The 14,207-nt window shown below is 35.0% G+C and overlaps 1 protein-coding gene across 1 annotated transcript in view; it reads left to right on the forward strand.

The window, feature by feature from the left end:
- The window catches only part of colec12 (collectin sub-family member 12), a 50,958-nt gene that overhangs the window by 14,715 nt on the left and 22,036 nt on the right, over positions 1–14,207 (forward strand). The gene's annotated exons all lie outside the window — the stretch shown is intronic.

Genomic DNA, 14,207 nt, shown 5'->3' on the forward strand with positions numbered 1-14,207 from the left:
TCCGTCCAGTCTCATAGATGGTCTTCGGAGATTGCCTACTATAACATGCGGTCATATGATAGGGTGTCACACCTATATGATGGATGGACTCGGTGCCTTTTCTTGCACCACAGGGTCTGGCGCTCATTCAAAAACAATACATGTCAGTGATGGAGACCAACTCTTTTCTTTTGGCATTACCAATAAAAGACAGGCCCCGAGTGCAGCGCTGTGTCTGATATATTAATGAAAGTCTTTTGGCTCCCAGCTCTGCCAAAATCAACTCTGCACTTCCTGGCCTTGAAAAAAAGGTAGAGTGAAAGAAAGAAAGATGTGTATTTTCCTTCACTCGACTCACAGTACTACTTACTGGCAATCCATTTTGCAGAACTGGCCAAGACAGAGGCACAGTGCCTTTGTTTCTGAGACTTAGATTACTTTGGCTGTCAAGAGAACTGACGCACTGTATTATTCTTGATCGGGTTACACTTTTAAACTTATTTAATGTATAATTTAACCCAGATAAGAATACTTAAATGGTTAATAATTGCAACAAAAAAGCTAGAGGAAATCTTCTTCTGATGGCTGACATTTGGACAGTAATAACTTTGAATTATGGGACAAAGTATTTCTCTTTATGGTACATCTGAGTTCAATTGCGCATGGCTCCACTGAGTGTTGTAAAATGATCCAAACGAATCCATTTAATTTTGTAGTCCATTTTTTATGTCTCTGAACATAATTTGTGTTTATATTTTGTTTCTTAGTGACCTAATGAGTGGAGTGGCACCGTTTTCCTGCAACATGTTCTTGCCATATCTGGCATGGAAGTGTATTCAAACGCTAGATTAACTGGCCATGGTTATCCAAGCTAAAATTGAAGAATATTTTACTATTGGCCACAAAAAGAGACTCATCTTCAGTTACTACGTTTGCTTGTTGGTACTTACAAGCCCAAAGTGTTCCAAGAAAATAATCCCCACACCATTACACCACCATCAGCCTGCACCATCTATTCATGAGCTGAGGGATTCATGCTTTCATGTTTACACCAAGTTCTGACCCTAGCATCTGGATCTAGCAGAAATGGGATGGATCATAAGATCAGGCAACCTTTTTTCAATCTTCTGCTCCCCAATTTTGGTTAACTTTTGTAAATTGTATCCTGTTTCCTGTTTTTAGCTGACAAGATTGCAGCCATTGTGGTCTTCTGTTTCAGTGGTTGATTAGAAATGCTCTTCGGCAGAGTTTAGTTGTTACAAGTAGTTTTTTGAGTTACTGTTGTCTTGAACCAGTCTGTCCATTCTCCTCTGAACTCTGACATCAACAGAGCATTTTCTTCCACAGAACTGCCTTTTGCTAGAAATTTTCAGTTTTCAGACAATTCTGAGCAAATCCCAGAGATAGCTGCATGTGAAAATCCCCGCAAATCAGCAGTTTCTGAAATACTCAGCCTGTCTCGGCCATGCCCAATCATACTCACCTAAAATATATTTCCTCCACAATCTGACGGCCAGTTTGAACTTGGAAATCATCTTGATTTAAATCGCATGGGTTTAGCTATGCGACTGGCTGATGTGTTTAATTTAACCCAGAAAGATTACATAGTTAATTATTGTCAAAAAGCAAGAGTAATTCTTCCTCTGTTGGCTGCTTTTTGAACCGTAATAACTTTGAACTATGGGACCAAGTATTTTTCTTCATGGTTCATCTGTAGTGTAATTGGACATGGCTCCACTGAGGGTTGTAAATTAATGTAGACATAACCAATTCAGTTCATAGTTTGTTTCTTAAGTCTCCAAGCGAAATTAGTCTTTATATTATGTTTCTTAATCTCTTACACAATGGAAAGAACGGCACTGTTTTCCTGGTGTTTGTTGTTTTTTGTTCTGTTACGTGTCAAGCATGTCTGGCGTGGAAGTTTATTAAAGATCTTGGTGGTTTTATTGGCTGTGTAATGTGATGAAGCTTGTGAGTGCTTTTAGGCAATTCTGGCTTATGTCAAGCTAGGCTTAGATGCTGCGGTATGAGCAGCCTTGCTGCGTGATGGTCTCTGATTGCTGAGTCAGGATCCAGGTCTTGCGGTGGGCCACCCACTAGCATGAACCCTTCCCACTCCAAATCCCCCAACCCACACTCGTCCCGCCAGCGCAGATGATTCTGCCCAGCTAGAACCTTCTATATACAATAAAGAGCTTAAAGGAACAGTTCGCTCAAGGAATTCTTTAAAGACTCTTTACACAGTCCTTAGTGACCACGGCTGTCGAGCTCCAGAAAGAAGAAGAAAAAGAAACACCGTAAAAGTATCATGAAAGTTGTTCATCCGATTACATATAAAAATTCATTGAAGACATTTGATAGCTTTGCATGAGGGGCGATCTAAAATTTAACAGTACTGTTCAGTTGTACTGTTGCACACTAAAACTAAATTGCAAGTTACTCGCATAGTGTTTTTGTTTTGTATTTTAGAATTTTTGTTTTTTAGAAATGTTTAATTCGAATCATTAAATATATTATACTGCTAAGTTAAGTAATATGTTCTAAGCTTGATTACAAAAACAAACATACCAACAAATACAATTAATGAACAAGTGAATTTTTTTTACAACCCTTACTTCTCAACACAAATAAATTAGAATGAAATACTTAGAAATGTATTTTTTAGAAATCATTCACAAATAGTAATTCTGATGACCTGTTCTTTCCCATTTAAAAAAGCCCCCTCCCTAACCTTTATAAAAAACTTTTCTAAAGTGTGATCTGCTGTTTGTAACGTGCATAAAATAAGTCAGAATAGAGTAACTCTGGGGGTTTTTTTAAGCAGCAAATACAATTTTGTCAGAGTCTTTAGTAATTTCTTTTTTTTTTTTTTTTTTTTTGTAAAATCCAGAATAATGATCTCCATTTTACAATATAGGCTTATTCTGAAAATATACCCCTATATACATACCTGGAGATCACGAATTATGTAGCCAGAAGTATGTATGGCTGCATTTCGTTGTTAAGACGAACACTACAGAGCAGTATGACGCCATTCCTTTTCGCGCTTACCTCCTTATGGACGGCTTTTCCTTGTTACCAGTTTGTCCATCGGTCAATTGGTGCTTTTGAAAACACTATTGGTTGGGTTTAGGTAGGGCTGTGCAATTAATCGAAAATCCGATTTCGATTTTGGCTTCTAACGATTATGAAAAACCATTAATTGAGATAAACGATTATTGCATCATATACCACCCCCTTTAAAGTTGTACACATTTGTTGCTCTTAAAAGCGCGAAAGACCACATGCTTTTGTGTGTGTGCAGCGCGCGCACAGTCAGAAGCATGCGGTCAGCATTCGGTCTCATTCGCACACTGAGACGAGCAGAGCAGAGCGCACACATCATAAGTCATCTTAACGTGATCGCTTTAATTAGGGAAGTCATTATATAACTGTAGTTTCTTCTGCAGAGAATCAAAAATATATTGCTTAAGGGGGCTAATAATATTGACCTAAAATGGGTTTCAAAATATATTTAAACCTGTTTTTATTCAAGCCAAAATAAGACTTTCTCAAGAAGAAAAAATATTAGAGGAAATACTGTTAAAATTCCTTGCTCTGCTAAACATCATTTGGAAAATATTTAATAAAAAAAAGAAATTCTCAAAATCTCGGTTTAGGGAAGTAGGAGGGTGGGTCAGTCAGTCATTCAGTCAGTCATTCGACATCGGCCTCTGGTGGATTTACACAAGAACTGCAGGCACAACATTTAGAAATTTAAGATCTCAAAAAGCGTACACAACAGCCTCTGGTGGATTTGCAAAATCAAAAACTGCAAAAAAACATAGCTCCTGGGACGTATTTGGCACTCTCCAGAAATTTATATAGCGGTATGTTTTCAGAATGAGCCTGCGTTGCCATTTTAACCAAAAGACTTGATGATTCTCAGTTTGTTCAGAATTGGGCAGCTCTGTCCGTATAACAAACCATCACTCTGTTGCTCAACGTAGAGAAGTATTATGGTAACACTTTACCTCACACAAATGTATCTCATGCTTTATTTTATTGTCTAGAACAGGGTTTTTGAGCTTGTCAGTATTTGGCTGTTGTAAAAAAAGACTGAGTGACATTTGTTTGGGAAAATGTTCTTTCCAGTTCTAAATGAAAACATTAATAGCACACATATTTCATGAGGATGAGTAAATAATCCATAATTTTTACATTTTGGATAAACCGTCCCTTTTTAGGAGGAAATGTTTTACAATACTAAATGACTTTAATGCCTGTTGTGTTTTGCTCTGTTTGAATTTGGATGCAGGGATTGTTGACTTTCTCTGAACTGTGCCATGAATTCCATGAAGGATCATTGTTTAATGCTGTAATTTGCTGTATTCAAAGGTCTCTTTTGGCTTTTTGTTGCCAAGCATGTTCTTTGGCAAATCCTGTAATGAAATGAGATCATGCCTTTGAGACTAAAGCCATTAAACGAATGTCACCACATAATTGTGCACACATTAAAAAAAAGAATATCAGTATCACGCTTTACTGACATCAGCTGAAAATCATGTATAATATGACATGACTGCATGGCTGACCGTAAATCAGTGTATAATTTGACTGTATTTCTTTGCGGTCAGCCTCTTATCATTCATTTATTAAGGTCTATAAAAGAAACATGTACATTATAAAGAGAAGTGTTACATTTGCACTATTGGCCAAAAGTGTGGGATCAGTAAGTTTTTTTTTGTTTTAAAAGAAGCCTATTCTGAGCACTAAAGTGGTGTTCTTTTGATCCAAAATACAGTAAAAAGTGTAAAAATGTGAAATATTGTTACATTTTAAAATAATTGCTTTCTCATTCATTGAATATAGTCAATCATTTATTCATTAATTTTCCTTAGCCTTGGTCCCTTATCTATCAGGGGCCGCCACAGCGGAGTGAACCACCAATTATTTCGGTATATGTTTTATATCGGAGTAAAAGGATGCCCTTCCAGCCACAATCAAGTACTGAGAAATTATTAATTATAGTTTAAAATTTAATTAATTTCCTTTTATACAGTTGTTTTAATATGAAAAGTTATTACTGTTACTAAATAAAAAGCCATCTGAAGTGCTTTAAAATGTGCATTTTTTTTGTTTGTTTTTTGATTGTTTGATGCAATCTCAACTGAAACATGAAGACAGGGCGGGACATAATGTAGCTTCTCCCTTTTTATTATTATTATTTTTTTTTTTAGCTCTGCCAATGAGAGTGGTTGAGATCTAGCACAGCAAATAAAAACCATCTTGAAGAGGGCGGGACATGCCACAGAGCATTTGATTGGTCAGAAGATTTGATGAGAAACTGAAGTATGAGGTGATGTCAAAAAAATCATTGATGCTTTTAGGTGGAAATGACAAACTGCACACTTTGGATGCCTTTGTTTTCTAAATACAAATTTTGTCATTAGCTTTGGAGCACACTATACTACAGCTTATAGCACAGCTGTCAAATACAATTCCTGGAGGGCCACAGCTCTGCAGTTTATGTCCAACCCTAATTAAGCACACCTTATCAAACTGAGTCCTTCAGTTATGTTTGAAACCTACAGGTAAGTGTGTTGAAGCAGGGTTGGATCTAAACTGTGCAGAGCTGTGGCCCTCCAGGAACTGGATTTGACACCTGTGGCTTATAAATATACTTAACACTTACATATTGATATTAACATAAAAAATAATTATTTTAAATTTATATAATTTAACAACATTAATGATGATTTTTTAAATTATCAATGTTTTTTTCCTGTTTCATAATTTTGTGGAAACTGATTTTCCTTAATTTTACAGTATGGAACTATGATTCTTTGTCAAATGTGTGTGTTTATACAAAAATTAAGTAAAAAAAATTAATTCCACTTTATATTAAGTGGCCTAAACTAATATGTACTTACACAAGAATTAATAGTTTGTTACAAACTATTATACTTATTGTGTACTTATTGTGTAAATACATGTATTTACTGAGTACTTATGCTTGATTAAATACATGTATGTAATTACATCTGTAATTAACTTTTGTAATTACATTTGTAAATACACTGTTGACCATCCCTTCCACCTTAACCCACCCTTAAACCTACCCATGCTACCAAACCTGTCCATAACCCAACCTCTATCCCAACTCAAAAGCACCACAAGTGTTCTCAAATACATTATAAACACATTAAGTACATTGTATTTATTTTTTGATGTAAGTACATAATAGTTAAGGACACTTAATATAAAGTGGGACCAATAATAATAATAATAAGAGGATTAATTTTAAATATGTTTAATATCTTTACAATCACTCTTGGAGAATTTAATAACTCCTATGACTAAAAGTATATATACATTTAATCTATTTACAGGTGCTGTATCAGGTTGTGTATCACAGTTTCCTGAAAAATGTAAAGCAGTTTTCAGCAAAACAATTCAAATAAAACACAGATAAGTAAATGTTTCTTGAGCAGCAGATATTAAAATGATTTCAGCATTATGTGGCGATTAAACTTAAAGTAATCATGCTGAGAATTCAGCTTTAAATCACATGAATTAATTATTTTTAAAACTGTATTTAAAAAACTGTAATAATATTTTACATTCTTTTTAGAATTTTGTTTATGATATTAATTGAGCCTTGTTAAACAAAACAGACTTTTTTTTAAAAGCATTAAATTCGTACAGATTTCAGTGTTTTGACCTGTAGTGCATATGACTACATTTATCCAACCCCCAAAATAATCTGCACCAGCTCATGGGGTCTTTTCAGCTCTCTTTCTCCGTCATGAAAGTTCAGGGCCAGTTTCCAGTACATTACAGTGTTGTGAATGATGGTGCTGTTTTGAATCCCCTTGGAAACTTCAAGATGACATCACATTACTGTCAAGAGCAATGAGGCGTATTGAAAATGGGTTCAGGCAACAGTGGGTTTGTGGGAGGTGTTTTTTTTTTGTTCATGAGCCCCAGCGGTGCTTTTTCCTCTCACTTCCTTATAAAACCAGAGCCATAAAAGATTGAAAGCAAACCTTGATTTCGTAACATGATTTCTATCACTGAGGTCATTAGTATGAGTCCCTCTAGACTCTCTTTAAAGTAAATGTTGGAGCCTTGAGGCTATTATGTTAAACAGCATTTCAATTGATGCTTTTTGTTGCAAATTTGCGTACAATATGTATATCGCTGTATGTATAAAGGCTTAATGCATTGTGCTTTCAAAAATATATATATTTTAACTCTAAATTTAATAGGCTAGGCAGATAAAATGTAAATGAAACTCGTTTTTAACTGCATAAATAATTTAGCATATGTGTCATATTAGATTTGTTGTTTCGTTATTATTTACATAATGTTAGTTTTATTTTTCTACTCCATTTTTATAGCCTTTTAGTTTTAGTAATTCTAGTACTGGCAACATTAATAATTTCTTAGTGTTTATGTTTAATATAATATGTATATTTTATTTTAGCTTTATTTGAATTTGAAAATATTAATAATTGTATTTAGTTTTAGTTGAAGTTATCATTACCAACACTGTTTATAACGTCACTAACCTGCAAGTGGGCTTTTTTCCCACTAATTATATCCTTTTTTAGTAGTAGTAGTAGTTCATCTGGATCATGCATGATTATAATAGCATGTGCCCTTATGGCCTAATCGTTCTAATGCTACGGCATAATGAGGCATGTGTTTATGCTTCAAGGAAATCCTGATGCAATATAGCATACATAAGCATGTAATTATTCACCATGTTCACTACTCTCCAAATGGCCGGTTTATTTGAAACTCTTTTGGCATTGTTTATGCTTTCATCAATAATACAGCAACTACTGTAGATATGCCAGAAAATGACAAAACCGTCTAAACATATGCAAATACAATCTCATTACTGATCACAGACGAAAGTCAAAAGATGAAAAAACTGTATTGTTGGTGCATCTTTTTGTGCTTTAAACTTGGTCATTGAAACCACCACAAAGGTTGAATCTGACTTCAGTAGTAGGAGAATTGAATTGTAGGCAATCTGAGTAAAGGAGCTGCTTTGCATTTATACTGTGAGATTAAAAACAAATAACACATTGAATGTTGGAATGAGAACAAGGTGATTGTGTGACTTCCCTCAAGTCATAGTCAGCAAATGTTGCAACATTCTGCCTGTATAAAAGCCAAAGATGTCTTCTTGCTCTGCTTTTAAATAGATAGTTCACACACAAAAATACAAATGTGCTATCAATTTGCATTATTACAGCTGGTACACATAGTCCAAGTCACTTTTGGTACATAGGTTGCAGGCAGGCTTTTTGGCATATTTGCACTGTAGGAACTGGGACTTACAGCGGAGAAAATAAGTATTGAACACGTCATCATTTTTCTCAGAAAACATATTTATAAAGGTGCTGTTGACTTGAAAAATTTCCCCGGATGTTGATAACAACCAAAACAATCCATATATGCAAAGAAAACAAATCGAATTAGTTCACAAATGATGTTATGTGTTATAAAATGAAATGACGCAAGGGAAAAGGAATTGAACACATGAAGAATGGGAGGCGTAGAAAGGCAGTAAAAGCCTAGACAGCAGCTGAAATATCTCAGTGGTTCTTCAGCAATCCTCTGCCCTTCATCATTGTAAATGAATATTAGATGCTTCAGTCCAACATCTACATTAGCAGGATGATGAAGATGAAATCAGGGTGGACATTTTACCAAGACAATGATCCAAAACACAGCCAAAGAAACTCTCAAATGCTTTCAGAGAAAGAAAATCAAGCTGTAGAATGGCCCAGCCAATCACCTGACTTGAATCCAATATAAAATAAAGATTAGATTTGATCGACGAGACCCACAGAACCATCAAGAATCTTACACTGTTGAAATATGTGAAAAACTATGAGATGAGAGGTGTCTTTAAACTGCCATCACCAAAAAAGCCTTTTATATAAAGTATTAAATAAGTTTCAGTAGTTCAGTACTTTCTCCTTGTGTCATTTCATTGTTATTAAAGACAACTCATTTATCAGATTTATTTATTTTTGTTATATTTTTATGTTTGTATTGTATGGGTTTTTACCTAAATCTGGTTCAAAGCCATCTCAACAGCTCCTTTAAAATTATTATTCCCAAAATAAAACTTGACGTGTTCAACATGTAATTTTCACACTGTGTCTAGCAAAATAGGGAATATAATGTAAGAATACGCTGATTGAGCAAATGCATGGCCGACAGACACTATTTTTATGACACACACTTTCCGAAAGCAGCTTTTCTGTACCTTTTGCCTTTGGGTGTTGTGTTATTTTCTCAAAAAGTTATACTGTAGGACATCATTGTACTCCTTTTAGCTGTTTAAATAGTATAATTTATATGTCTATTTTCCAACCCGATTGTCACAAATCACACAATACACACAGGAATAGCACAGCTTCAGTCAGAGCATCCTCAATCATCCAGCTGCTGTTTTGTTGAATGCGAGCTTGACGTTTCTGACACCCAGAGCAAAGTATAGTTCATAGTGAATCGGCCTGGAGGCGACATGTAGTTCCTGCTGTGACTACCTGGAAGAAAAGACACTAAAATCTGCTGCTGATGCTTTAATTTGATGGTCCTCCGAGTAGTTTTATGGTTAGAGTTTTACTAACTCTGGTAACTAGTTGCAAAGTTACTTATTGAATAAAATAAAAGTCTAAAGGAAACCATTAAAATAATGTGTACCCAAATGTTCTGAATCAATCATCAGGACAGGTTTTACACAATACAACAAAAATGAAGACTTTATCATGTGTACCTTCATAAAAAGGGAGATTCTGCTATGGTTGCAGGCATCATTTTGGTAAAGCAGTTGTAAAAGTAGCATGGATTTAAAGGTATTTGCATTTATTTCGTTCAGTAGACCAATATAGAGAGCAGAATGTCTCTTTCAGCTCATTAGCCAGAGGCTCTTGGCTTTGCATTTTGATTTCCTGTCTCAGATTGTGAGTAGGATCTGCCTGTCTGGCTGGCTGTGAATTATCTCTGTTTTTGTCTCCACACATTTTCCATACATCCTTTTTATGATTTCCTCTGCTTTATTAGACAGTGTATTTCTGTAGTAATATAATACAGATGACTTTCAGGGCTGAACATAAGCATGCACACACATACCTATACTGTGTTTCTGCACTTTTCTCAATATTTTGAGTCTAAGCAGCAGCAGCAAGAACAAAATATGTTTCACTTGTGTTGAAAGATCGTTGTATGTTTAAGCAGTTCTTTAGGCTGCTTTTCACAGAATCGCTAGCTCTGTCATCTCATTCTTTCAGAGTCTCATTGGATTTCTAAAACTGCACATGGCCTTGATCACATAAGGAAATAATTGGAGCCGAAAACAGCCCACACGTGTCCCACTGACTCTGCCAATGTCTTAGGAAAGACTTTATTGCCTAGCTCTGAACTCCAGAGAGAACTTATTCCTATTTCTGCCATTATTTTGCTGCTGTTGTCTTCTATTGGGTCCAGAAACATTACAAAGAAGTTCTTCAAATTGCTTGCTGTTGATTTGTTTACATCAGAACTGCATGTGTCTGATTACGTTTCAGCAGAAACAAGTCAACATGTAAACAAAGGCTTCATGCTGTAGCCCAAGCATGAGCACTTAATGATAAACAGAGGAATCATAATCCCGATTGTTAGTCATCTCAAGGCATGACTTTCCTCAGTGTGTTTTCCAGATTTAGTTTTTCAGGAAGATTTGATGTAGTGAATCTACTCGCTCAATTGAAATGCTCCAGTTTAATTGCCTGTGCTGTTTTTGTCAGTATAAACATCTTTGATTTGGATGCATTGTGCATTTAATCAGTTCATTTGGAAAATGGTTACAGTAGTTCCCAAAAAATGTAATTGTGTCATAAGGCTTTTGTTTTGCTCAGAACATAAATAAATATATTTTTCTGTCACTTCATTTTGAGGCTTCAGACTATTATTTGAAACAGTGACTACGTTTACATAGACACCAACAATTTGATTTTGATGCGATTAAGACAATACTCTAATTAAGAGTTAACCATATGAAATTAATTTAATCAGATTAAGGTCATAATCAAACTAAAGGGAAATCGAATTAAGACGTGTGGAGTATGCCGATTTTAGTCGCATTATTGAAGTGCATTACAGACATGTAAACACCTTAATCGAATTATTACCGTCATGTAGAACTTTTCGCAGCGTTTTGCGACAGGATAGTCCACACACACACACACAAAAACACAAGCGCACGGCTGTTTAACACTCTTTGCATCTACCCAGTCAGTGCAGACCACAGACACCTGCATCGTGAAATGTGGAGGTTTTTTTCTTTCATTCAGCATGCGTCATGAACTTCCATTAAAACAACACTCTTCCAGTAGTTCATAGTTGCATCCAATATCTCGTTTGTCATGGAGGGTGTGCATAAATTGTTCATAAATGAAAGTAAAAGTGCCAAACTGCAGTTAAAGTCAACCAACTAAAAATGAAACACCCGAAATTACATGAAACTCCAGAGGAAATGCGGATAGAGCGGTGACGCAATGACATTAATGGAATTATGTGCTATAACATGTAAAACGGGATCATGAAAGAAACATTCAAAAAGCAACTCATGTAAACATCCCTAATCTTATTATTGTCTTAATTAGAGCAAATGATTTGATTACTGATGTCCATGTAAACATATTCATTGACAGCAGAGCCTTTAAGTTCTACCACTTGTCCCAACACAAATGGATTAAGTTAACTTAATTGCTTTTACAAATTCAGTTGATTGAACATAAAACATTTAAGTTGCCCTAAAAATGCATAAGGTTTTCAATGTGGCTTTGGATGCAAAATGTGAATAGCCTCATACAGATTTAGCCTGAGAGATACAGAGATACAAGAAACTGGTCCTTGTGAACAGCATCAGTTACTGACAAAGTCTCATACATATTAGTCTCTGCTTCCTTTAATAGCAAATGGCTGGTGAATCCCGCATTGCAGCGTAGGTTATTGTATCAATCATCTGAAAAATTACAGGAATAAACACAGCACACGGTTGGCTAGACTGTGGTATTGTTGTGAAAATGAACTGTAACCCTCACAACTTTTAAGTAGTAATGGTCATGTGCTTACCTATTTAGAGTTTCTAGAAAAGAAATCCCCTTATATACCAGTCAAAGAGTATATGATAGTAAATAATGGTATTGCCTCAGAGCATAAGAAAAATTTTAGAAAATTACATAGTTTAAAATACAAATTTAGATTTTAATCTTAAATTGGAAGTTATAAATATATATAAATATCTTAGAATGATTTGTTCCTTTTTAGTGTTGCTTCAGACATTGGTTTTTGGAGATCACAATTTCAAGATGTCAACTGGAATGAGACTTTAAGATCTCCATACGGTTTTGTTTAACAAATAAAATTAGAAAGGTATCATTTTAAATTGTTCAACGTGTGTATCCTGTAAAACAGGTAATTGAAAAGTTTTGTAAAGATGTTGATTTAAAATGTGTCATCTGTAATAATAAAGAAGAAAATATTGCTCATTTATTTTATAATTGTATTTATTCACAATTATTTTGGTGTGATCTTTTCTTTTTTGTGAAGCAGAGTGCGAATATTGCATTGGAATTCAAAGAAAAAGATGTTTATTTTTTGATGAGAATACAGTCGACTTCAAAATTTGGTATATCATTAATTTATTTTACTCACTTTAAGATATAGACAAAAAATAAGACAAAAAATACCAAAGCAAAATTAACTGTTAATTATCTTAAAGCCTTAAAACTTCTCTTTGAATTATTGTAATTATTTTTCCATATTGTAATTATTTTTATGTCAATTTAATTTTAGGTTATTGTCCTTGTATGTTCTGTTTTCTAAAATTGCAAGAAAAAAAAAAGTCAGTGGTTGTCATCTTCGTGTCATGATCAGACCTGTACTCCCCCATGCTCTGTTAGTGTCTGAAGGGAAAGGCGCGTTCACGTTTTACGGGATCTGGCACTTTATATTTGGTGATGTACCATATTGACGTTGAGGCATTCCAGCAAATAATCTGAACCCAACACGATTCATTTATTCGACTCTGAGTCAACTGTTTTGTAAAAGAATTAATAGTTTTAAACATGCTGCACTTTCAGATTTAAACCTCAGCTGGATGTTTTCATTCACTTAGTGCTATGTTAAACACTGCATAGAAGGTCATTTACAAAAACCCGTAATAGTGGCTCTTTAATGAATGTGAGTAAATGATGATGGACTCTTCATTTGGGGTGAAATAACCGATTAACATCTAAATAAAATAGAAGGCACTTCCTAATCCCTATAGCATGGTTTCATGTATTATAAATGAGGTTGGAGGCAGTAATATAAGGGGTTCTTTGAGGAAAAGCATTTCTTGCATCTACAGTGTAAACTGAGCTGACATTTTAGATGTTTGTTCTTCAGTCCTTGGCATAGAGGGACGATGTATCAAATGTTCACTTGCATCCTTTGATTCCCCCCCTCCCCTTCTTTAATAAACTCCAGATGGCTGTAGTGGTTGTGCCTATTTAAAGTGTTATAAACCTGTTTGCTGTCAAAAAAAGAAGAAAAAAAAGTTACTGTTGCATGCTAGTGGTGTGGAGCCGTACAGTTCAGAGGTTTACAAACATAATGGTGTAGTAATTTGTCTCTGTCGTTATACCCCTTTTTGTTAGTGCACTTACTTGTTAACATTCCAGAGAGGGGGCTTTTAATGAGGGACGCTGGGGGCTTGATAATTGAAACCAGAGATGTGCACCTAAACGTGCTATTTCTGATGCTACACAACAGAAAAGAATGATTTTATGATTCCAGATGTTGGCAGCGCTCGCACAGAAATAGATATAGAACATATTTTGAACATGATGAAACTCATTGTTTTCGTATGTCGCAATGATGTGGAGTGACACAGGAAGAGTTTGTTTCCTCTTCATCTGAGGAGACTCGCAGGGTCTGTTGTTGCTGTTTAAACATGTTTGTTAAACTGTTTGCTTTTAAAGCTGCCAATCCATTCTGTTGAATCATTTCACACTTCTGGTATTCCAGATTTGTTCAGGCACAACACAATAGCCAGCATGAAATCAACTGAGGTAATGCTTGAATCAAATTACAAAAATAAATCATTTATTATACGCTTGGATGATTTTTCTCGAATGCCTGGACTCTGATTGGACTTTACTGCTCAGATTAGCTTAATTTATCCGTAACTCTTC

This window comes from Danio rerio, chromosome 2 (assembly GCF_052040795.2).
Source record: "Danio rerio strain M-AB ecotype USA chromosome 2, GRCz13ab, whole genome shotgun sequence".
NCBI lineage: Eukaryota > Metazoa > Chordata > Actinopteri > Cypriniformes > Danionidae > Danio > Danio rerio.